Consider the following 26107-nt stretch of genomic DNA (forward strand, 5'->3'; position numbering starts at 1 on the left):
AACCCACAGATTGATGTTTTAAATACTACAAAACAATTCATTATGCTCAAATGTTATTTTTTTCAGGTTAGGCTAAAGTTCATGGTGAGTTAAGGAGTAGGGTTTTACTTGGATATTGATACGCTTTCCCGCAGTCTCCTTGAGCATGCGGCAGGAGGAGAAAGGAAGTATTCCCCAACTTTTGTAGACTCTGGGCATTGCTTAATGTTAATGATTTTTATTTGTTTCCGTACGTACCCTATATAGTCAATGCTGGTTGAGCTTGATGGTCAACTGCATTTTTGTTTTTATGCTAAAGGTCAAAAAAGGTATTTTTCAATAAAAAAAATTAGGCTCATAGGCCTTGATACAGATGGTTCAGCTACTGCTGTTTCAAAGTTACATTCCTTTCAGAGGGGCTTTGTATTGAGGACAGTATCTGGTGCTGGGGTAGCAGTTCCCCTCTTCCTGCTTTCCAATTTTGACTTAAATGTTCAATTTCTACTTCAATTCTAAAACATGCCAATAAGACAGCTCAGTTACTGATCAAGTTCAGCCCATCAAGCAAACTCCTAGCAAAGCCCTGAAATAGAAAGTATTAGAATGGACTAGAGAAAAAGGATTGTTCCCCAGAATGTGAAGAGGCTTTGAAAATCCAGTTCATATTCTCACTGATAGGTTTGGATTTCACAGGGATGGTCTTCTCTTAGAGCCATCCCACCTCCCCTGTCTTTTTATAAGCCTGATGGTCTAACTCTTGTAAATGTTACGTTTGATGGGATTACCTAAGTACTTGTATAAGGGCATCCATAGTCTAAAACAGAACAACGTGGTGGTTTAGACTAACATGGTAATCCATTGGCTAAACAGGTTGTTAGGGTATGTACTGGTGTAATTTAGTGCTGTACTCTTTACTCCCTCCTATTTAGCTTGTTGGGAGACACTGATCTCAGAACAGTGAATAATGATCCTGCTAAACTGGAGGAAGTGATGAGTGCCCACTCTCTTTCACAATTTTACACAAGCAACTAACTGCGATATACAGCACTATTTGTTTGTGATAGCAAAGTATTATTATACTGTTAGCTTGCTGTAATCTTCAGAAATCAAACGTTATTGGTTTTGGAAAAATTGCAGAAAATGTCAGTTGAGTGGAGCGGCTCTTGAACAAACAACTGAGTACTGCTACTTTGGCATCCTGATACATGCAAAGCTCTCATGGTGTGTTTTGTTGCCTTGGCAAAAACTTCATTGTGTGCATTGATCATATTCCACCGTTAAATATCGGGGCGTGTCCATATATATATTTCTTGGTGACTATGTACAATTCAAAGATATTCCATCAAATGATCTATAGGGCCCCTGTTTTGGGTTCCAGGAGAACAAGAGCTTTAGCACTGTCTAATGACTTCCTGAGGGAACAATGCTTATTTCCAGCCAGTAGTTGCAGGTGGTGCCCATTGGTACTTATATTTGGAGACTGAGGCTAATATGTTATCTTCAGACTTTGACACAGAACTAGCGAGAGAAACACAGAAAAGAGAGAAATATGAAGGAAGAAAATGATGGGAAAATTGTAATAAAGAGAGAAAGCAAAGATGGTGAAGAACCTGCAAGAAAGAGATGGGTGGAGTGATCGTATGATGGTGGGTAAAATAGACAAGAGGTGGAATTGATATTCAGCAATCCTACAATTCAACAGCACCGTTCAATAGCTTCTTAGAAAAGCTCTGGGCCCTGTCACTGTTCTTTTACAAAGTAGGCAGTGTGGGTGAAATGTACCTTCTGAAACTCAAAACCCGCACACTGCCTAGGGGCCAGAGATGGATTTAAATTCTGCCAGCGTTTGGGTTTTCTCTGGCTGCTTCGATTCTACTGTATGGTCTAATCAACACCAAAGCAATTAGTCTCCGAGCTCTGCAAAAGAAGGATCCTAATATTGTGCCTTATTGGCAATAAAGCTGTACAAAATGCTGCTGTCTTATAACTACTTACTGTGGCACAGAAAATGACACTTTGGATTCCAACTTTGCTTAAAAGTAGCCCTAGACATGTTAGCATAGGACTATGCTTATCACTTGGCTAAGTCATCTCATGCAAGTTCTACCCTGGAAGAAAAAAGATTATTTTTCTTTTTTGACTGTCAGTTATTGTACTTGGCTATCAGAGATGCGGGCTAGGTCTTCCACGTGGCAGGCTAGGTTGCCTTTGGAAAGGCGAGCCAGACTATTTTAGGATTGTAAAGTGGAGGAAATATTTTTTAATTGTGATAATTTTAACTGTGATAATAAGAAAATGTTTCATCCTCTATTATAGATGTGATAAAGTGCCCACCGCCATAAATTTTATATGACCATAGAGAGGAGCAAGGTAGAAAGCCAATGGAAATCCAGGGTGACCTTCAGAGTGCACCTGCAACAACAAAGCAGTAATGTTTGCTAAAAAAGGATTTCCGAATCAGTTTAATTTAAGTCAGGTTAAAAAAAATATTGTGGCTCATACTGTGTAGAAACATGCAGATATATATTTCCTGCATAGACCGATAGTGTGAAAAACATTTTGGCGGTCATTCTGACCCTGGCGGTTGAAAACCATACCAGGGCAGAGTGCCGCGGAAGCACCGCCAACAGGCTGGCGGTGCTTCTGGGGCAATTCAGACCGCGGCGGTAAGGCCGCGGTCAGAAAAGGGAAACCAGCGGTTTCCCGCCGGTTTCCCGCTGCCCCAGGGAATCCTCCACGGCGGCGCAGCAAGCAGCGCCGTCATGGGGACTCCGACCCCCTTCCCGCCATCCTGTTTCTGGCGGTTTTCACCTCCAGAAACAGGGTGGCGGGAACGGGTGTCGTGGGGCCACTGGGGGCCCCTGCAGTGCCCATGCCACTGGCATGGGCACTGCAGGGGCCCCCCTAACAGGGCCCCATTGAGATTTTCAGTGTCTGCTTGGCAGACACTGAAAATCGCGACGGGTGCAACTGCACCCGTCGCATACCAGCAACTCCGCCGGCTCCATTCGGAGCCGGCATCCTCGTTGCTGGTGCTTTCCCGCTGGGCGGGCGGGCGGCCTTTTGGCGGTCGCCCGCCAGCCCAGCGGGAAAGTCAGAATGACCCCCTTTGTTTTTAGAAAAATATTTCTTATGGCTACTTCTAACTTCAGATTCCTCCCCATTGCAAAATTCACCAGATGCCATACTGGATCCGGACGTTTTCACAACAGTGCTCCCCTCTACTGCTAGGCGGCACAGTGTGGCTCCAACTTGGCCTAGCTCCATACTGGAACTGATGGAGTGGAGCAACTTATAAGCACCAGAACTGCGCCCTATGTCAGTTCCTTCCTTTCCTCGCCTTTGATCGTATTGGTTGACAATTGTCTCCAAAATTGAATCCCAATGTGCAAGGAAATGATGTAGCAACACAAAAGAATGATGGACAGAGTGCTGAACAATGCAAACACTCACCCCCAATCACAGATCTGGGTTTTCGTCATTGCTCTTTTGCTCACAATGCCACCCTAGTTTGGACCCAACTATATGCAAATCAGTCTTGACCCTGTTCCTCATGGGAACAGTCCAGCCTAAACTGCCAAGCCAGATCCTCCCTGGACTGGAAACAAGTATCCTGGGAAGGGTATGCCCAGAAGTGGGTCCCTTGCTCACTCTGCCACTGGATTCAAGCTAGACTGGCTGATGATGGGTGAATACCCTGAAACCAGTCCTAGGATGCTTGTTTCCGGTCCAGGGAGGACCTCGCCTGGTAGTTCAGGTTAGACTGTTCCAATGGGGAACAGGGTCAAGACTGGTTTGCATATGGTTGGATCCAAACTGGGGTGGCATGGTGAGCAAAAGAACAATGGATTAAACCCAGATCTGTGACTGGGGTGAGTGTTTGAAAAGTTTCAACACTCCGTCCATCTTCCTTTTGTGTTGCTAAAGTTGCCCTAAGTGGGAGGGGTATGCTCAGACGTGGGTCCCTTTGCTCATTGTGCCACTGGATTCAAGCTAGCCGGGCTAATGAAGGGTGATACCCTGAAACCGGTCCTAGGATGCTTGTTTCCGGTCCAGGGATGACCTGACCTGGCAGTTCGGGCTGGACTGTTCCCATGGGGAACAGGGTCAAGACTGATTTGCATATGTCTGGGCCCAAACTGGGGTGGCATGGTGAGCAAAGGAACAATGGATTAAACACAAATCTGTGACTGGGGGTTAGTGTTTGAAACGTTTCAACACTCCATCCATCATCCTTTTGTGTTACCCAAAGAAATGATGTGCCCACCAAAGATTACAGTTTAACCCATACCATGACTGTTGGTAACAGATGTCGGTAATGGACATGAGCAAGTTGCGCATTTGGGCCCTGATTTATACTTTTTGGTGCAAAACTGCACTAACGCAGTTCTGCACCAAAAAGTTTAGCACCGGCTTGCACCATTTCTGAGCACCAGCCGGGCACCATATTTATGGAATGGTGCAAGCTGGTGCAAAGGGTAGGCTAGCGTAAAAAAAAATGGTGCTAGCCGGGTGGGGCTGGTGGTATGGAAGAAGGGGGTTTTGCATAAAAAAATTATGTTAGGCAGGTTAGAGTAAAGACAAATTACTTTAACCAGCCTAGCATCATTTTCTGATGCAAAACCATCCATACCACATGACTCCTGTCTTAGAAAAGACAGGAGTCATGCCCACCACCCCAGTGGCCAGCACAGGGGACCAGGGTCCCCTGGGCATGGCCATTGCACCCAGTGCCATGTAGGGGGACCTATTTCAGGGCCCCTGATGGCACTTGAAAACAATACTTACCTGTACTTACCTTGGATGGGATCACCCATCCTCTGCTGTCCCTCTGGTGTGGGTGGGGATGTCCCTGGGGTCTGGGGAGGGCACTGGTGGGCTAATTCCATGGTGTTCCATGACCCAGGAACATGGTCTGACCCAGGTGTTAAATAATGGTGCAAAGCAAGCTTTGCACCATTATTTGACCCCTCCTCCCCGTGCGTGATTTTAACACAGGGGGATAAATATGGAGCTAAGGTCACAGAGTCATTTTTTGCACGGGAACGCCTACTTTGCATCTCATTGACGCAAAGAGGTTTCCACGTCCCAAAAATGACTTTAACTCCATAAATTTGGTGCTTGGGAAGTCTAGCGCCAAAGTATAAATATGGAGTTAGTTTTGCACCGAATTTGCATACAAAATGGATGCAAAATCGGTGCAAAACAAGTATAAATATGCCCCTTGGTTTTTGGGATCAGGGCACAACTCTGAATCATTTGAAGAATGAGCACTCATGCTCCCAAGGATGATCCACAACAGTGAAGGGAAACTGTATATTGTCAAACATCGAAAGATGTAACGGATCTCATATACGTCAACGTTCAAGTCAAGAGCTCAGACCTGTTCATGCTTTCAAAACCACTCCTGCAACATGTCTTCTTCACAGTGGAAGTCTAAGAAGAAGCATAAGAAGTCAAAGCGTGACTGGATAAGATCCTACCACTCTCTTTGTAAATACAAATTACAAGGACGTCAAAGTGCCTCAACTTTCCGGTGCGGAATTCCATTTCAGCTCTTAAACCTAAGCCAAACCCTTTTGTATCAACTGTGGTCCTGACAGCACCAGTGTCAGAGGGGGATCTGGATCTGATTCCGATGTTTGACTTTGAGCTGAATCTGATTTGGGACCGGCCTATATTGTGCACTGCACCCTTTCCAATCAATCTGATTCTGATGTCACAGCGTCACAACTGCAAAGGTTCCATCATCCTTTTGGTTCAAATCCTGACCAGAGATTGCCACCGCCTGCTGATGACAATGCTGATCATGGAGAAGATAATAATTATACATGAACTTACATGAACATACAGGAGACCATTGGGTTTAATACAGGGTTGATTTCACCACTTAGAACCCCCAGTAGAAGAGAATGTTTCCTTTGCTGTTGTAATCAGATGAGCAGCTGAGGTCTTGGATCTACAATTCTATTGAAGTCAAGACAAATCTCCACAGGGGCATGGCCAGGCAACAGCCAAGATGGACAAACATTAGCTGAGCTCCGCAGCCGACAGCATTGTAACCCCCAACATCTGCACACATCTCAATTCATACTTAAGCAGCATGGCCCTTGAGGGGGGCCCACACTACCGTTTACCAGAAGGAGGCTTGTGGAGTGCCACCCCTGGTGGAGTTTTCTGGGGAGTGGCCAGCTGGACCTGCGGAGGCTGGGCCTTGTGAGTATCTAGACTGCAAATCAGGACAGCTGCAGTGGCGGTGAGGGGAGCCGGTGCAAGCTGCTCCTTGCCACCTCTAGATGTGGCTCATCGGAGGCCTAGGCTGAGATTATAGCCATGCCCTGCCTACGCACCTGCAATTTGCAGGCACACCTTCTCCTTCCTCCCTCTTTGGGGGATGTGGCGATCACCAGATAGGGGTGCTGCTGAGACCCAGGCCCTGGCAGTGAATCTTCCACAGTGAAGCCAACGGAAGGGGACCACTCCCTTCCTCCCGCTGGCATGACCACAAACTCGAACCTGGCAACGGGTGGCAAAATCTACTAAAGGGGAAAAATCAACACCAAAAGAAGACAGCATCCAAAGTCAGGTGGAGATGGTTGGGTTCCGCGAGGCTTTGGCCACCAAGAAAGTGCCCAGTGCCCCAAGCTTAGCAAATTACTATCTGGACATAGAGGCAGCGGGGGTGGTCCCAAAGTACCTCAGAAACCTAGTGGCGATGCAGGAAAAATTGATGTTCCCCTGATGCGTCCGTTCTCCTCCCCCACCAACGAGGTGCCATAGTAGAGGCGGCTCTTCCGAGGCCATACCCTCTTCTGTCTCTCCTGCTGTTCCCCGCTGGGGCCAGGCAGCGCTTGCAGATACACGTTTCGAGGAACCTGGGGCCAGAATCTTGCACACAGCACAGCCAGCACCTGGTGACAAACAATAGTGTCCACATGTCATGGGGCTTCAGCCTGAAAAAATGGAACTTGTACTCCCTCTCCTTGATCCAGGGACAGACACAAGACTGCGACCGGGTCCTGAGAGCTCACATTGGGGGATGTAAAAGCAACTACAACCAAGTGGCCGTGAGTGAACAAAACTGGGCTGATTACTGAAATGGAGGATAGAACCTGGCTGGGGGACCTAGAGGACAAATATTGTGAAGCCTCAGGAGTGTAAGGCCAATACTGGTCCCAATCTGGCCCCCACTAGGCAGAGGGTGATCACCCAAGCATGGGGGTGGCGGCAGAGAAGAGGGACCATGGTCTAGCCACACAAAGAACCGGGGGATCGACTTTGGGGCTATTGTGGGGAACAAGGGACAGACACCTCCACAAACCAACAAGATGGACAAGTATGCAGTATCCAAGCCTCCCAGAGTGAATTCATGGCTGCCATATGGAACCTTAAGGGCACCATTAAACTTAAGCTTGATGCTGTGACTGTAGATGTCACTCTCTTAAGGGATGATTTTTTAAAGATCTCTGAAAAAGTAAATATGGCTGAATCCTACTTAAATTCCCTACCGTCTACTACTAAGAAGTTGGAGGAACAAGTAAGGTACTTCACAAAACAAAAAGTGGCACAATGAGCAAAGGGACCCACGTCTGAGCATACCCCTCCCACTTAGGGCAACTTTAGCAACACAAAAGGAAGATGGACGGAGTGTTGAAACTTTTCAAACACTCACCCCCAATCACAGATCTGGGTTTTCTTCATTGCTCTTTTGCTCACAATGCCACCCTAGTTTGGACCCAACTATATGCAAATCAGTCTTGACCCTGTTCCTCATGGGAACAGTCCAGCCTAAACTGCCAAGCCAGATCCTCCCTGGACTGGAAACAAGTATCCTGGGAAGGGTATGCCCAGAAGTGGGTCCCTTGCTCACTCTGCCACTGGATTCAAGCTAGACTGGCTGATGATGGGTGAATACCCTGAAACCAGTCCTAGGATGCTTGTTTCCGGTCCAGGGAGGACCTCGCCTGGTAGTTCAGGTTAGACTGTTCCAATGGGGAACAGGGTCAAGACTGGTTTGCATATGGTTGGATCCAAACTGGGGTGGCATGGTGAGCAAAAGAACAATGGATTAAACCCAGATCTGTGACTGGGGTGAGTGTTTGAAAAGTTTCAACACTCCGTCCATCTTCCTTTTGTGTTGCTAAAGTTGCCCTAAGTGGGAGGGGTATGCTCAGACGTGGGTCCCTTTGCTCATTGTGCCACTGGATTCAAGCTAGCCGGGCTAATGAAGGGTGATACCCTGAAACCGGTCCTAGGATGCTTGTTTCCGGTCCAGGGATGACCTGACCTGGCAGTTCGGGCTGGACTGTTCCCATGGGGAACAGGGTCAAGACTGATTTGCATATGTCTGGGCCCAAACTGGGGTGGCATGGTGAGCAAAGGAACAATGGATTAAACACAAATCTGTGACTGGGGGTTAGTGTTTGAAACGTTTCAACACTCCATCCATCATCCTTTTGTGTTACCCAAAGAAATGATGTGCCCACCAAAGATTACAGTTTAACCCATACCATGACTGTTGGTAACAGATGTCGGTAATGGACATGAGCAAGTTGCGCATTTGGGCCCTGATTTATACTTTTTGGTGCAAAACTGCACTAACGCAGTTCTGCACCAAAAAGTTTAGCACCGGCTTGCACCATTTCTGAGCACCAGCCGGGCACCATATTTATGGAATGGTGCAAGCTGGTGCAAAGGGTAGGCTAGCGTAAAAAAAAATGGTGCTAGCCGGGTGGGGCTGGTGGTATGGAAGAAGGGGGTTTTGCATAAAAAAATTATGTTAGGCAGGTTAGAGTAAAGACAAATTACTTTAACCAGCCTAGCATCATTTTCTGATGCAAAACCATCCATACCACATGACTCCTGTCTTAGAAAAGACAGGAGTCATGCCCACCACCCCAGTGGCCAGCACAGGGGACCAGGGTCCCCTGGGCATGGCCATTGCACCCAGTGCCATGTAGGGGGACCTATTTCAGGGCCCCTGATGGCACTTGAAAACAATACTTACCTGTACTTACCTTGGATGGGATCACCCATCCTCTGCTGTCCCTCTGGTGTGGGTGGGGATGTCCCTGGGGTCTGGGGAGGGCACTGGTGGGCTAATTCCATGGTGTTCCATGACCCAGGAACATGGTCTGACCCAGGTGTTAAATAATGGTGCAAAGCAAGCTTTGCACCATTATTTGACCCCTCCTCCCCGTGCGTGATTTTAACACAGGGGGATAAATATGGAGCTAAGGTCACAGAGTCATTTTTTGCACGGGAACGCCTACTTTGCATCTCATTGACGCAAAGAGGTTTCCACGTCCCAAAAATGACTTTAACTCCATAAATTTGGCGCTTGGGAAGTCTAGCGCCAAAGTATAAATATGGAGTTAGTTTTGCACCGAATTTGCATACAAAATGGATGCAAAATCGGTGCAAAACAAGTATAAATATGCCCCTTGGTTTTTGGGATCAGGGCACAACTCTGAATCATTTGAAGAATGAGCACTCATGCTCCCAAGGATGATCCACAACAGTGAAGGGAAACTGTATATTGTCAAACATCGAAAGATGTAACGGATCTCATATACGTCAACGTTCAAGTCAAGAGCTCAGACCTGTTCATGCTTTCAAAACCACTCCTGCAACATGTCTTCTTCACAGTGGAAGTCTAAGAAGAAGCATAAGAAGTCAAAGCGTGACTGGATAAGATCCTACCACTCTCTTTGTAAATACAAATTACAAGGACGTCAAAGTGCCTCAACTTTCCGGTGCGGAATTCCATTTCAGCTCTTAAACCTAAGCCAAACCCTTTTGTATCAACTGTGGTCCTGACAGCACCAGTGTCAGAGGGGGATCTGGATCTGATTCCGATGTTTGACTTTGAGCTGAATTTGATTTGGGACCGGCCTATATTGTGCACTGCACCCTTTCCAATCAATCTGATTCTGATGTCACAGCGTCACAACTGCAAAGGTTCCATCATCCTTTTGGTTCAAATCCTGACCAGAGATTGCCACCGCCTGCTGATGACAATGCTGATCATGGAGAAGATAATAATTATACATGAACTTACATGAACATACAGGAGACCATTGGGTTTAATACAGGGTTGATTTCACCACTTAGAACCCCCAGTAGAAGAGAATGTTTCCTTTACTGTTGTAATCAGATGAGCAGCTGAGGTCTTGGATCTACAATTCTATTGAAGTCAAGACAAATCTCCACAGGGGCATGGCCAGGCAACAGCCAAGATGGACAAACATTAGCTGAGCTCCGCAGCCGACAGCATTGTAACCCCCAACATCTGCACACATCTCAATTCATACTTAAGCAGCATGGCCCTTGAGGGGGGCCCACACTACCGTTTACCAGAAGGAGGCTTGTGGAGTGCCACCCCTGGTGGAGTTTTCTGGGGAGTGGCCAGCTGGACCTGCGGAGGCTGGGCCTTGTGAGTATCTAGACTGCAAATCAGGACAGCTGCAGTGGCGGTGAGGGGAGCCGGTGCAAGCTGCTCCTTGCCACCTCTAGATGTGGCTCATCGGAGGCCTAGGCTGAGATTATAGCCATGCCCTGCCTACGCACCTGCAATTTGCAGGCACACCTTCTCCTTCCTCCCTCTTTGGGGGATGTGGCGATCACCAGATAGGGGTGCTGCTGAGACCCAGGCCCTGGCAGTGAATCTTCCACAGTGAAGCCAACGGAAGGGGACCACTCCCTTCCTCCCGCTGGCATGACCACAAACTCGAACCTGGCAACGGGTGGCAAAATCTACTAAAGGGGAAAAATCAACACCAAAAGAAGACAGCATCCAAAGTCAGGTGGAGATGGTTGGGTTCCGCGAGGCTTTGGCCACCAAGAAAGTGCCCAGTGCCCCAAGCTTAGCAAATTACTATCTGGACATAGAGGCAGCGGGGGTGGTCCCAAAGTACCTCAGAAACCTAGTGGCGATGCAGGAAAAATTGATGTTCCCCTGATGCGTCCGTTCTCCTCCCCCACCAACGAGGTGCCATAGTAGAGGCGGCTCTTCCGAGGCCATACCCTCTTCTGTCTCTCCTGCTGTTCCCCGCTGGGGCCAGGCAGCGCTTGCAGATACACGTTTCGAGGAACCTGGGGCCAGAATCTTGCACACAGCACAGCCAGCACCTGGTGACAAACAATAGTGTCCACATGTCATGGGGCTTCAGCCTGAAAAAATGGAACTTGTACTCCCTCTCCTTGATCCAGGGACAGACACAAGACTGCGACCGGGTCCTGAGAGCTCACATTGGGGGATGTAAAAGCAACTACAACCAAGTGGCCGTGAGTGAACAAAACTGGGCTGATTACTGAAATGGAGGATAGAACCTGGCTGGGGGACCTAGAGGACAAATATTGTGAAGCCTCAGGAGTGTAAGGCCAATACTGGTCCCAATCTGGCCCCCACTAGGCAGAGGGTGATCACCCAAGCATGGGGGTGGCGGCAGAGAAGAGGGACCATGGTCTAGCCACACAAAGAACCGGGGGATCGACTTTGGGGCTATTGTGGGGAACAAGGGACAGACACCTCCACAAACCAACAAGATGGACAAGTATGCAGTATCCAAGCCTCCCAGAGTGAATTCATGGCTGCCATATGGAACCTTAAGGGCACCATTAAACTTAAGCTTGATGCTGTGACTGTAGATGTCACTCTCTTAAGGGATGATTTTTTAAAGATCTCTGAAAAAGTAAATATGGCTGAATCCTACTTAAATTCCCTACCGTCTACTACTAAGAAGTTGGAGGAACAAGTAAGGTACTTCACAAAACAAAAAGCCCTGGTTGCTGCCAAACTTGAGGACCAAAAAAGTCAGGTGCGCAGAAACAATATCAGTGTCCTGGGGATCCATGAGGGGGCTGAGAGCCCCAGTGTTAAACTATTTTTGAGGACCTCATAGGCAACACACTCAGGTCCAAGTACCTATCAAACTTTTTTATCATTGACACACAAGGCGCCTACGCACCCCAGAACCAGGTGCCCCTCTATGAACTGTAATCGCCAGAGTACTCATTTATTGTGGCAGGGATGCGATCCTCTAATCGGCCGGCTCACATGGCAACGTCGGAGACGAAAATGTCTTGATATGCTTTTTCCCAGCCTTTACCCTACAGGTGCAGCGTCAGTGCTGTAGCTTTGACAAAGTCAAAAGGTTCTCTGGACAAAGGAACTCAAATACATAGAGGGTCATTCTGACCCTGGCGGCCGGTGGCCGCCAGGGCCACCGACCACGGGAGCACCGCCAACAGGCTGGCGGTGCTCCAACGAGCATTCTGACCGCGGCGGTTCAGCCGCGGTCAGAAGCGGAAAGTCAGCGGTCTCCCGCTGACTTTCCGCTGCTCGTGTGAATCCTCCATGGCTGCGGAGCGCGCTCCGCAGCCATGAGTATTCCGACCCCCCCTACCGCCATCCTGTTCATGGCGGGAAAGCCGCCATGAACAGGATGGCGGTAGGGGGGGTCGCGGGGCCCCTGGGGGCCCCTGCCGTGCCCATGCCAATGGCATGGGCACGGCAGGGGCCCCCGTAAGAGGGCCCCGCAAAGTATTTCAGTGTCTGCCTTGCAGACACTGAAATACGCGACGGGTGCCACTGCACCCGTTGCACCTTCCCACTCCGCCGGCTCGATTACGAGCCGGCATCCTCGTGGGAAGGTCGTTTTCCCCTGGGCTGGCGGGCGGTTTTTCAGCAACCGCTCGCCAGCCCAGGGGAAAACTTGTAATACCCGCCGCGGTCTTTTGACCGCGGCGCGGTATTTTGGAGGGCGGCATCCTGGCGGGCGGCCTCCGCCGCCCGCCAGGGTCATAATGAGGCCCATAATGTTGTACCCCCCAAGACTCTGAGTGGTATTAGAGGGCAAGTCCTGGCACTTCACCCCACCTGAAGAGGCTTGGGACTGGTTGGGGGTTGACATACATTTGGCCGATGGAAGCAGCGAGAGACAAAGAAGAGGCTCATTAGCAGACAGATGGATGAAGATTGCCCAGTTGCAGGGGGGCACGGCCGGGGGACGGCTCCCCCGGAGACCCATAAACAATGGATTTTAACATCTCTGTAGGGAGAGGGGAGTTTCAATGTTGGGTAAAGCAGATTTAGGGCCTGAGTTAAGAAATGTGGTTCTGCACCTTGTGCAGTGCCACTTTTCTTGCGTCCCTCAACGCTCCCCTAATGCACAATGTGTGCGCCATAGCTAGGATACGGTGCACCATGGCGATAGTTAGGGAAATTAGTGTCAACATTTTTTACACTTGTTCGGAACTTTGCAGGACTGATGTCAAACATTTTTACGCTAATCCTGCAAAGCCCATTGAGGCATAATGGTGTGCCTCCTTTTAATACCTGCTCTGAACAGGCATTAAAAGTGCCAAAACAAAATGATGCAAAGATATATTTTAGATTTCTTCGCACCATTTTTTGGCCCCTCTAATGTGGGAACACCGCTTTGCATATATTATGGCTGCCGCAGGCATAATGTAGAACAAAGGGTTACAAAGTAGCGCAAAGCATGCATGTAGATTTGTAGATCTGGAGCATCGATTTTAGCCTCATTTGGGCCACATTAGCGTAAAAAAATTATGCTCATGTGGCGCAAGGAGGCGCTAGGGGCTCTTAAATCTGTCCCTTAAAGTTCTACAGTTGTATCAGGTTATAACAACTGTTTTATCTCAGTAGCACTGCACAGATATGGATTGAGTCAAGGGACACTCAGAGGGAATGTGGGGACATGCCTGGGACCCGGATGGTCGCATAGTCAACCCCACATAGCCACATCCCCTGATGGGTGCTCCCATACAACTGACTTTGAAGGTCCTGACTTGGATCGTCAATGGTCTGGGCAGTAAAATCAAGTGCACTATAGTGCTTAAATATCTTCTGAGACACTCTCAAGATCTAGTCCTCTTGCAGGAGACCCATCTCAAGGGAAATCAGTACAAGGAACTGGACAGATTTAGGTATACCCTCATGGCACATGAAGATTATACGACAGAGTCTAGAGGGACAGGCATCCTTGTTAAAAAATCAGTACTCTTTATCCTTTGTGGCACAGACCTGGAACTGGGATGACCATACGCTTAACATTTGTTCTGTATACGCACTGCTGAGGCTTTATGCAGAGACACTCCCTGCACTAGGCCCAACACTGTTAGAGATGCCACTGAGGATACTCAAACTAGGGGGTGGGCATGAACGCTGTGGCAGACCCCAAGATAGCCTGGGAAATCCACTCATCTGCAGTGGGCGAGTAGAACTCCCTAAGAACTTTCGCTGATGCAATGGGTCTGGTGGACTTGTGGTGAGAACACAGCCCAAAGGCAAGGCAGTTCACCTATGTGTAGCCAGCGCAAGGAAGCTATTCCCGCCTCCTTTACATCTTAACTCAGCACCTGCATGCAGGGAGGTTTAAGGACACAGTGCATAAACCAAACAGCCTATCAGACCACTCCCCAGTGGAGGTCATGCTTTGGGGCCCAGCTAGGGATACTTTATTGCCTCCTAGAATAGATCTTTGGCACTTAAAGGATAGAACCCTCAGGGACAAATTAAGTGAATGGGCTGACCAATACTTCCAGGAAAATAAGGACACCGTTGTCTCCGCCAATGTACTTTGGGAGGCCTTTGAAGCTATAATTTGCAGTCACATACAGGCTCTGAAAGAGGGCAAGAAAAAAGATCTGAAATAAAATGTGAGGCACTTGAGCATGAGATTTCCTCTTTAGAAACCTTCCTCCTGGAGGGGGGAGCGGGCAGCATCCAACTGCACCACCAGTTACAACTTGGCAGCATAAGCTACTGGACCTGGCAGAAGATAGGATGCCCACATATGCGTTGGGGAGTCAGCGCCGTTTATATGACATAGGGGACAAGGCCAATAAACTGTTAGCATAGTTGGACAAGAGGGACAGGGGACAAAACTGGTGCCTCGTGATAGGCAACTGTATGGGAATGCTCCGGACGACCAGTGCTACTATAGCAGAAATATTTGCTACATACTACAAGAGAGTGTACGCCACCATGACTTCCTGGTCTGGGGAGAACTGTGCCAACAATCTCAAAGACCTGACCCTCCCAACACTTTCAGATGAGGACAGGGCCACTCTGGAACAAGACTTGACAACGGAGGAGATAGCCAAGGCCATCGGAGACCTGTAGTCATGGAAAGCAGTGGGGCCTAATGGCCTACAGGTAGAATTGTACAAATGTATGGCAGACAATAGTGGCTAAACATGTGTTGGATATGTTCAAAACAGCCCAGGATGAGGGATGTCTGCTGATGGATCAGAGGACCACCACTATTGTGGCCATACCCTAAAAATAGAAACCATTAGAGGAGTGCAGCTCCCACAGACCCATCTCATTACTAAACTTAGAAGCCAAGGTATTCGCAAAAGCCTTGGCGACCAGACTGCGGGGGCGGTGATTACTATGGTCATCTACCCTGATCAATCAGGCTTTATGCCACCTACGGGGACCCGATTAAATCTGCGGGGTCTCTTCGGGGTGCTCCATACAACTGCAGCGCCAAATGCCGAACAAGCTGTGCTTCTCTTGTTAGATGCCAAAATAGGTTTTGGTCTGAAGTTTTGTGACTGGGTCATGGTCCTCTACAATGGTTCGCTGGCAAGAGCACGGGTCAACAATGCTCTGCCCTCTGCCTTGTCTTCGTCCTAGAAAAGGCCACGAGGCACGGATGTCTTCTATCCCCTATGATCCTTGCGCTAGCGATTGAACCCCTAGTGGCTTGGATTTGGCAGGACCTCCCAGAGTAGATTGAATAATTCACGTTTCAATTTTTTGGGGAGTACTCCAGTTACCACATCAACTGGGATAAGTCCCCCATATTTCTGATGGCGGAAGGGACCCCTAAGCTCCCACCAAGCTGCACCGTCTGGTTGTACATGACGGGTTTAAATACTTTGACATAGACGTTACACATAACCCATGAAAGTGTCTGGAATTCAACTTCTTCCCACAACTGCATTGCCTCCGTAGGGACCCTTCCCATTGGCAGACTCTTCCCTATTTAAAATGATGAGTCTCCCCCACCTGCTGTATGTCTTGCAGAATACTCCCTATAAGAAGATTGGCCATGACCTACGACAGCTACTGTGGGATAGGGGCAGCTCCAAAACAGCACTTTGTAAACTCCAAAGAGGAATCTATGATGGCGTCTGCCAGCCCCTGACATCCTCAAATATTATTTTGGTGCGCAATTAGTGGTGATTAATGGCTGGGTGTTTGCTGATCTCTCAGAGCCCGCATATCGCGTAGACCGAGACACTATGGGAAGCATAGGCTACCCACAGGCCCTCTATCAGAGGAGGATGGTACTCACCCTACAGAGACATACCCAAACAGTAGTGAGGGTGTGGCATGAATCCACAAAATACCTGGGGTGGGAGGGTAGTCTGACGGACAGGACCCCCTTGTGGCACAGCAACCTATTGCAGGACGTCAGGAACCTTGAGGGTTTTTCTAGATGGGGGCTGCTAGGCATAGACCATTTGGGTGAAGTATGGGGGAGGGTGCAGGCCCTAATGCCATCTGAGGACCTGCAGCAAGAGTGCGAGATGGTAGAGTCAGAACCTTTCAGGTCTATACAGATGAAAGAAACCCTTTGATTGCACATCTTAGATGGGTATCAGCTGCCAGAGGTGGTACCACTGGAAGGCAGCCTATTACTCAACCCTATGACAGGCAACGCCATCTCTAAGATCTATAAACAAATAATGAAAAACTCCCTTGACCTGCTAAAGGCCCTGAGAGAAATGTGGGGAAGAGATTTCTGGCTAATTGAGGATGAGGATTGGACTGAGGCAGTACAAAGCCCTAGGGAAGTGGCGATACAGGCCCGGTTCTGCTTGATCCAGTTAAGGACACTTCACAGATCGTACTACTTTAGAATGCTACTACTCAAACTGGGAAGGTGTGGAACAGCCTTGTGTCTGAAGGGCTGCAGACAAGAAGGGACCTTTTTCCACATAATAAGTGATTGCCCGGAAATTTAGCATTACTGGGCAGGAGTGTTGCAGATAATGGCCGAGGTCAGTGGTTTGATTCTCCTACTGGAGGCTAAGTGGCATCTCCTTAGTGTCACTGGGGTAGTGGTCTGGCCTCGATACAAGATGATTTGGCTGGTGGTGGCTGCAATGGTAGCTAAGTATAACATAGTGAGGGCCTGAGGAGCGGGCACAACTGCCTGTGTTGAGGACTGGGAGCATGACATGGATTGGTGCCAACAAGAAGTACAGGAGGTCTACCAAAGTAGAGACTGCCCTAAGAAATTGGAGGAGATCTGGGATCGGTAGTGAATACAAAGAGGCTACTATCCACAGGGGAACCAGTGTAGGAAAAGGGGAGGGTCTTATTTCTTCCACCTCTCCTGGAGTGGGCATCAACACATAGGTGCTTTGGAAGACTTTCATATATTACATTTTTTGCTTGCATGCATGTGATTTTGTCTGCCCTTCTTCCGGCATATACTGTACAAATGATTGAAATAATTGTATTTACTGTATACTAAGCAATTGTTCAATAAAAAAGAGTAAAAAAAAAAAAAAGACAGATCGCCACATCTGAGTCCTTACTTCAATGTAATGTAACAGACACCCTTATGGACATTTGGTCTTTATCTTGCCCACTTTTAAACGGGCAGGTGGCCAAACTCCACAGACCTACCCCAAGCGACCTGAATTTTTTTACACAGCACCCTACTCCTGAGAGTTTGGTCATCCCGGCTTCTACCAGCAAAGAGAATCCTAATACATTTCCCACAACCCCTCTGGATAGGTAGTCGAAATGAATCAAGGTGTTTGGGAAATAAGTGTTTACTTCAACCAGCCTAACTTTGAGGTCGGTCAAAGCAGTATGTCTACTAGGCTGCATGATCACTTGGACATGGCAGTGAGATCTTACCAGCAATCCATAAGTTGTTTAGGGCCTCCAACGATTCAAGATGGCTGGGATGCAGCCAGATATGTTATTCAGGCTGGTCTTAATGCTACAGATTACTTTGGATGAGTGGTTGGCACTAATGTGATGCTCCGTCACCATTTATGGATATAATGCACAGGCCTTTTGGAGATATGCAGCCATCCCCTCTGGCTATAGGTTTTGAAGGAACCTGCCTTTTTGATGAAAATGTTGACTTCTCTTGACAGCATCATGAAGAGTAGAGCCACAGCATGTTCGTTGGGCCTTTACACTCCTGCCAGTCGGTTTCTTCATCAGTTTTGATTGTTTTGAGGCTACCTTACAGGGTTCGTATATAGCCAAATCCAGCCCAACAATCCCCAGAGCAGCCACCACAGCACTTTGATGGTTGGAAAATACAATCAAGAAGACTTCACGCGGGCCACCAGGGACACCAATCTTCTCAATGCCTTTCCTCTGTGGGATAAACTGTGTAGGAAAGTACCATCTTTCTTGGCATGTTACCCCCAATTTCTGCCTGTTTGTCAGTGTTCTTTGCCTGTCTTGCAGGGATCCTGCAAGCCAGGACCCCAGTGCTCATAGTTTGTGGCCTAATGTGTGTGTTGTCAGTATTCTTAACTGTGTGACTTAAGTTCTGCTAACCAGAAGTCCAGTGTGTATGCTCTCTCTACTTACCAAATTTGTCACTATAGTTTAGTGACTCCATATTCCAATTCCAATTGGCACACTGGACCCCCCTTATAAGTCCCTAGTATATGATACCTAGGTACCCAGGGCATTGAGGTTCCACGAGATCCTTATGGACTTCAGCATTTCTTTGGCCAACCATAAGGAGCTCAGACAAACCTTTCTTCAGAACTGCCACTGCAGCCTGAGTGAAATAGTGCCCACACTATTTCACAGCCATTTTCACTGCACTTAAATAACTTATAAGTCACCTATATGTCTAACCTTAATTTACTGAAGGCTAGGTGCAAAGTTACTAAGTGTGAGGGCACCCTTGCACTAGCAAAGGTGCCCTCACACTGTCAAGGGCCAATTCCCCAGACTTCATGAGTGCGGGATACCATTACATGTGTGCACTGCATATGTCAATAAATATATGTAGATTCACAATGATAACTCTGAATATGGCTATGTGAGGTGTCTAAGATCATGGAATTGTCCCACCATTCCAAATCTGGTATTGGGGGGCCAATCACATGCATCCTTGGAGCCCCACCATGTACCTCCAGTACTGCCAAACTAGCTCTCTGAGGTTTCCACTTGGGCCCCAGCTGCTGTGACCTCACAGACAGGTTTCCGCCCTCCTGGGGACTGAGCAGCTCAATCCCAGGAAGGCAGAACAATGCATTTCCTTTGGGAGGAAGGTGTTACACCCTCTCCCTTTGGAAATAGGTGTTACAGGCTTGGGAGGGGCAGCCTAGGACAAAGGAGTTGCAAAGTGCAGACATCGCAGCATTACACTGGAGGATCCCATCCCGCCAGAGAACAACTCAGAGAGCTGTGCATTGCAGGATGGAGTGCTGGGGACCTGTGCTACGCTGTGCACAAAGAACTTTCAGAAAAAGTGCACAGAAACCCTAGGCGCTACAGAGGACGCGATGCATAGGGGTACTCTCTGGCACGGGGAGGAAAGCCCTACCCTCCACCAAATTTGGGCAGCTGGACCTTTAGACAGTCAGGATCACTTCGGTCCACCACCTGTGTTCTAAGGATCACGCTCGTTGACAGGAGAGGAGTCACAGAGTACCGGTCGTCGTTGCAGAGAGGTGCCTGCTGAAGCATGGAAGTGACTCTGTCACTCCACGGGCAATTCCTTTGGTTCTTCTGGTGCAGGATGAAGACAGGCAGTTCTCAGAGAGTGCACAACCTGGAAACTGTTGCAGTTGCTGGTTAGAGCTGAAGTTGCAGGTCACAGTAGCCTTCCCAGTTACTTTGTTGCTGTTACAGGGGTTCCTGGAGAAGTCTGCGGTTGATATGACAGTCAGAAGCTGAAGCAGAGGAGTCCTGATGGAGTCTTGCAAACCAAATCCGATGAAACATCCACAGGAGAGACCGTAAATAGCCCTGAGAGGGGAATTGGCTACCTACCTAGGTATGCACCTATCAGGAGGGGTCTCTGAAGTCACCTGCTGGCATTGGCCACTCAGATGCTCCCAGAGGTTCCCCACGCCTTGGAATCTAAGATGACTAACGTCAGGGACACTCTGTAGTAGCTCTGGGCACTATCCCTGGGATGGTGATGGACAGGGGAGTGGTCACTCCTCTTTCTTTTTTCCAGTTTCATGCCAGAGCATGGACTCGGGGTCCCTGAACCAGTGTAGACTGGATTATGCAAGGAGGGCACCATTTGTGCCCTTCAAAGCATTTCCAGAGGCTCTGGGAGGAAACCCCTCCCATGCTTGTAACACCTATTTAAAATGGGAGAGGGTGTAACACCCCTCACCTAAAGGAAATGCATTGTTCCGCCTTCCTGGGATTGAGCTGCTCAATCCCCAGGAGGGCATAAACCTGTCTGTGTGGTGGCAGCATCTGGGGCTGCAGTGGAAACCTCAGAGAGCTGGTTTGGAAATACTGAGGGTCCATGGTGGAGCCCCCAGGGTGCATGGAATTGACCCCTCAATACCAGATTTCGATTGGGGGTTCAATTTCCCAATCTTAGACACCTCACCTGGCCATATTCGGAGTTACCATTGTGAAGCTACATATATGTATTGACATATAAGTAGTGCACGCTTATAATGGTGTACCCGCACTCACGAAGTCCGGGGCATTGGCCCTGGACAACATGGGAACACCTTTGCTAGTGCAAGGGAGCCCTCACACACAGTAACTTTGCACTTAACCTTTAGTAACTGAAGGTTAGACATATAGGTGACTTATAAGTTACTTGGTACAGTGAAAATGGCTGTGAAATAATGTGTGCACTATTTCACTCTCGCTGCAAAGGCAGTCCTGAAAGAGTATTTGTAGGAGCTCCTTATGGGTGGCATGAGAAATGCTGCAGCCCATAAGGAACTCCTGGAACCCCAATGCCCTGGATACCTAGGTACCACATACTACGGACTTATAAGGGGGGAGGGTCCAGTGTGCCAATTAGAGTTGGTATATGGAGTCACTATAGTGACAAATTTGGTAAACAGAGAGAGCATAAGCACTGGAGTTCTGGTTAGCAGAACTCCACTGACACAGTCAAGCATACTGACAACACACATAGGCCACAAACTATGAGCACTAGGGTCCTGACTAGCAGGATCCCAGTGAGACAGTAAAAACACACTGACAAACAGGCAGAAATTGGGGGTAACATGCCAAGAAAGATGGTACTTTCCTACACTTGTCCCATCCAGATTGGAGGGGATTTTAATTGTGTGGCAGACCTTTCTCTAGATAGATCCCGTCCACCCTTGTGGGAGTCCTCGGTCCTGTGGACTGCTGAAAAACATGTTGACTGGACTCTGTATGGGGGTTCATCCTTGCATGACCTTCACGTGAGGTTAGATACATTTATTTACTCCCCAGGCATTCATGCACTGGTGTGACACTCTGAGTGCCTAGCCAGAACACTGTACTACCATAACCCAGTCATGGTCATTCTGGTATCCCCAGCTGGTGCCTTGGTTGCAAAAACCTAGAAAACCAGGTGTTCTCTGAGAATCTGGGGGATGATATTAACACTACTTCACGGATAATGAGGGTTTCACAGCGCCATCCTTAATAGAGTCGTAGGCCTTTAAAATTGTTGTCTGGAGTGATGTATTGCATGGACGGGAGACCTCACCCACGCACACAAAGCCCTCCACAACAAGGGACCAGAATACCTCAACCGTTGCATCAGCTTCTACGCTCCCACCCGTCTTCTCCGCTCCACCAGCCTCGCTCTCGCCGCCGTCCCTCGCATCCGCCGCTCCACGGCGGGTGGGAGATCCTTCTCCTACCTGGCGGCCAAGACTTGGAACACCCTCCCCACCATCCTCAGGACCACCCAGGACCACTCCGCATTCCGGAGACTCCTCAAGACCTGGCTCTTCGAGCAGCAGTAACCCCTTCCCCCTAGCGCCTGAGACCCGCACGGGTGAGTAGCGCGCTTTATAAATGTTAATGATTTGATTTGATTTGATTTGAGTAGTACGTCGGACTTTATGGGAGAAGGTTAAAAAACAAAAGAGGCTGCAACGTACACTAGAATGATGCGGCCATACTGATCTGTCGGTACATGGCACACTGTTGCAAATTAAAAAGTCCATGGCGGCACTGGTAGAGCGGCTTCAATTATAAGAAGTATACAATCAGGGCCCAATCTGATCGGGACAAGGCAGGCTAATTACTTCCTTGGTCAGCAAATACCACCATGTAAGGCTCGCCTATATTGGAATTTTTGAATGACGGTGGCATACGGATCTATGACCCAGTCCATAAGAGCGACCTCTTCCGCAAGTATTACACAGGGTTGTATGTGGGCTGCACTCGGCCAACCACGCCTGCCTGGATTTTATTTTTGAGTCCGATGCTTCTACCAGTCTTGGGGCTGGAGATTGCGGAGGACTTGGTAGTGGAAATTTCCATTAAAAAAAATCATGGGAGCTGCAGGCCATGGCGCTGGGTAAAGTGCCAGGATCAGATTTGTTACCGTTCGAGTTTTACACCATTTACATTACCCACATCAGCCTCTGGGCTGGCTGATCTGTATAAGTCAGCACGGAATGCCCGGGTGTTGCCCCCCCACAACCGAGGAGGCAATAATCGTTCCCCTGCTTAAACAGGGCCACCTTCCACATAAGTTGGCATTGTACAGGCTGCTCTCCATGTGGATTATATGGAACTGATTAGGATGTTGGCAACACAGCTCTTACTCCATATGCTGGAGCTTGTTCATTACCAGACGGGGTTTAAAACGGGGGTCGTACAGTGTTCAACATCAGACGAGTGGTGATGCTGATACTCGCAGCTGCCGCTCTGGATTAGCGGGCAGTAGTCCTGACTGTTGATATTGAAAAGGAGTTTGACAGCCTGGGTTGGGGTTGTCTGTATGCTGTGCTGTGCTGAATGAGCCTGGGTGAAGGGTTTCTGGTGTGGGTGCGCCTTCTGTACACATCTCCTAGGGCAAGGGTTAGAACAAATGGAGTGATCTCAGACTCTGATGCAGTCGATCGGGGTACATGGCAGGGTTGTCCCCTGTCCCCACTGCTATTTACACTGGCGTTGGAGCCACTGGCATGCAGAGCTCGAGGAGTTGTGCATTATAATGGCATTGCACATCAGGGTTCTCAGAACCATGTTGCTTTATACACTGATGAGATGCTGTTTTTCCTTCAAGATTATGAGACAGAGGTTCCTAGTGCGACTAGACTACTGAAGACGTTTGGCGCTCTGTCAGGGCTCCATGTGAACTGGGGGAAACCAGCCTGTATTCTCTGCAGGAGCTCCCAGCTGAACCACCCAAGATTGGGGGGGTGTTGCAATGGGTGGGAACCACCTTTCGCTATCTGGGCATGCAGTTGTACAATACTGAGGCAGCATTATTGCACACCAACCTCGGCTGGGCCTTGTTTGCATCGCGGGGGTTCATATGCTTTTGGTAACCTCTCCCTATTTCTGTGGCAGGGTGCATAGTGATTACCAGGATGGTCGCACTGCCCTGACTTCTATATTATTTTGCCCTGCTCCCTGTCCTGATTCCCCGCTCCAGGCTCAAGGAGATTCACTCCTTCCTGGTGAATCTCATATGGAGCTCAGGCCGTTGCCGGGTGGCCCTAGTATAACGGACGCTTACGGTACAGGATGGAGGGCTGGCTGGCCCTGACTTTGAGGCATGTTAACTGGCAGCCCAGCTGCAGTGGGTTGCCAGGTGATGCTGCACTGAAAGGAGGCCCATTTGTGGAGGGGAGTGCACCTCCACTGCCATGGTTGTTGCAGCTCCTTCTGGAGCCCAAAAAGGTCCAGGTGGAGCTTAGTACAATGCAGCCGGTTGCTAGGCATTGCTGGGTGCGATATTTGCAGAGATCGGGAGTGACTGCTGCCTATGCCTTAACACTGCCCCTGCACTGGTTGGCACACTTCTTGCCTGCAGAGGTGGGTCAGTGGTTGGGGGAATGAGCAGCTCTGTAATTGGTGACTGTTGGAAACATGTTTGACTCCGGTGTCTTGGGACTGTTTGAAGACCTGCAGGCGACATATGATCTACCTGTTGGTCATTTCCTCTTCTATGTTGTGAAATCTGTGCTACTGCAATGAAAGTGGTGACGGGGTCCGGAGGAACTGCCATACCTGCAGGGTTTTTATGTTCTGTGCATGTCTTCTGGCAGGCACAGGCCTATAACAAGCTTTTATGCCACCTTTGGAGTGGACATTCCCCTCACCATCCTCAAAGATGCCTGGGCATCCGACACTGGCACTCCCATCATGGATGTAGTGTGGGTTATGATACTCACAGGGATTCTCCAGATTTCTCGCAACACTGTCTTCAAGTGAATAAACTTTTATTATATCAACAGGGCATATCTTACTCCTGCATGGAGCAACACATTTTTCCTGGGGGCTGTCACAAAATGCCCTAGGTGTAATCTGGCAGACGTGGACATAACTCATAGGCAGTCACAACTTGCTGCGCTCACAAAGGTGGAGGGGAGGTGGGAGTGGGGGTAAAATTAAAGAAAATAAATGTACCTGATCCGCCGCCACGCAGCTCCTCTTTCTTTCTCCCAGCCTGCCCTGTGGCCAATCCTGACGCTGCTCAGAGCAGCGTCACAATTGGCTGGGAGCACCCAGCCAGGGCGCTCCAAGGAAGACTGGAAGCCTGTGCCTGCTCTCTCCAGCCCGGCAACACAGTGCCAGACTGGAGAGAGGCTACTGCATATGTGTGTTTGCCCGGTCCGAGACAGCCGGCCAAACATACATGCGCACTGAGGGGCGTGCATAGTGCACTCCCCTCATTCCCGTCATCCCCAGTGCCCTGCCCTTTTAACAAACGAAACAATAATAAACATCCATTTTGTTTGTTAAAGGATTTGCAGCGCTGCTGCTGCGGGGTGGGTGAAACTCCTCGGCCCTAACAGAGGAGCCGCCACTGCTCATAGGGTGTGGAATTGCCCTCAGGTGTAAAAGTTCTGGGAGGGGGTGGTGGTTCTGACTGTGGAGGTCATGGAGTGCATGCTGCCAGCAGAGCCTGCTGTCTGCCTGCTAGGACTATGTCACAGGCTTGCTAAATATAAAGATGGCAAGGGGTTTATTGACCTGCCGTTGATTGTGGCAAAGTGGCAGATAACGCTTAGTTGGAAGAATTCAAGGGGTATGCAGGTCCCCAGATGGACATGTGAGCTGCAGAAATGGGCAGCATATGAGGGTGTAACCCTGCTCCGAGAAGCCAAAAGGGGACAGTGCTCAGGAGAGGTAGCACGTCTGGGATGCGTTAGTTATGCCCTGATGCAGAGCACTCGGAGACTGCCTCTGCCGCAAACATTTAACGTGCTAGGGGGACGCGGTCACTTCCTTGATTCCTCCCGGCTTCCATTCCATTATAGCGCCATTCCCAGAGTTGAAAGAACAGGGAACCTTTTCGCCTGCGAATGTAATGTTAAGATTGCTACCTTCACACCAAGCATGAGGTGGTGGGAAAAGGGTTGTTGTGGTTTACTGGTTATTCTGCTGAAAGTTTTGAAGAGATCTTTATGGCACCAGTATGTGTGTTGTACTTGGCCTCTCTTGTGATGGCAATGTAGTATTTCATGCTTTATTACCAACTTGGTATTGTGAAGAAAGTATTAAAAAAAGATGATGCAAAAAGACAAAAACTAGAGACCTCACAAATCGTCTGTAATAAGGAAATCAGAGACAGACGTTTATGAAGGGATTGCTGGCCCACATGCATGATATATTATTCTCGCTCTTGATCCTGTTAATGTGGCATAAGTGATGCATTTATTTCTTACTTCAGGGGTTTTATTGTAATGCTTATTTTTTTAACACATTCGCTGCCATGCCTTTTCCCCCTCCTGTGCCAAGCCTTTTTTTGGCTATTTGGGGTAGTTCGCGCTTTGGCCCCCATAACTTTTCGTCCACATAAGCTATCCAAATTTGTGTTCTGTTTTTTACAACATCCTGAGGATTCTAAAGGTGCCCAGAGTTTGTGGGTTCCCCTGGAGGAGACCAAGAAATTAACCAAAATACAGCTAACATTTGTTTTTTTTGGGAAAA

This window comes from Pleurodeles waltl, chromosome 4_2 (genome assembly GCF_031143425.1).
Source record: "Pleurodeles waltl isolate 20211129_DDA chromosome 4_2, aPleWal1.hap1.20221129, whole genome shotgun sequence".
Lineage (NCBI taxonomy): Eukaryota > Metazoa > Chordata > Amphibia > Caudata > Salamandridae > Pleurodeles > Pleurodeles waltl.